We start from the raw sequence: 881 nt of genomic DNA, 5'->3' as shown, positions 1-881 counted from the left end.
GGTACGCGAGCAGAAGTGGCGATAGATAGTTGAGAGCTCTATATCTGGATCTGCTGGCAGCAGGAGGAGACAGTGAGCCATTAAGCCAGGCCTGAGCTTCTGAGACCTCAAAGCCCACCCCCAGTGACACATTTCCCCCAACAATGCCACATCTACTCCAATGAGGTCAGACCACCTAATAGTGCCACTACTATGAGCCTGTGAGGGCCATTTTTATTCAAACCGCACTACGCATATCTACAACAAACACAAATCTATATACCCATTAGACACCCAAAACTATAAGGGATTCTACAGCACCAGACACATGACCTTGGATATGCACACGTGACCTTGGATAGGCACACATCCTGCAATGCCCTTGGGTCCCAGGGTTATCTTTCACAAGGCCCAGAGTTGTGCTAGTCCCCTCTTCTCAGGATCAGTCACCAGATCGTCCACATTGGTCCTGGCCTTCAGTCCTTTCTCTTCTTCTGAGAAAAAAATAAATTATTCTTTTTTTATTAAAAATTTCCATCTCCTCCCCTCCTCCCACTTCCCAAAATAAATTATTCTTGAGAGAACAATTGTCCTTGACACAGAGATGAGGGCAAGGGTCAATACAAAAAAAGGTGTGGCTGGGTGGTGATGGTCCCAGCCCTTGGGAGGCAGAGGCAGGCAGATCTCTGTGAGTTTGAGGCCATCCTGGTCTATAAGAGCTAGTTCTAGGACAGACTCAAAAGCTACAGAGAAACCATGTCTCGAAATATCAAAAAAGAAAGAAAGAAAGAAAGAAAGAAAGAAAGAAAGAAAGAAAGAAAGAAAGGAAGGAAGGAAGGAAGGAAGGGAGGAAGGGAGGGAGGGAAGAAAGGGGAGGGGAGGAAGGAAGGAAGGAGGAGGCA

Source organism: Arvicola amphibius, chromosome 3 (genome assembly GCF_903992535.2).
Source record: "Arvicola amphibius chromosome 3, mArvAmp1.2, whole genome shotgun sequence".
Taxonomy (NCBI): Eukaryota; Metazoa; Chordata; class Mammalia; order Rodentia; family Cricetidae; genus Arvicola; species Arvicola amphibius.
This window is presented reverse-complemented; position numbering follows the sequence as displayed.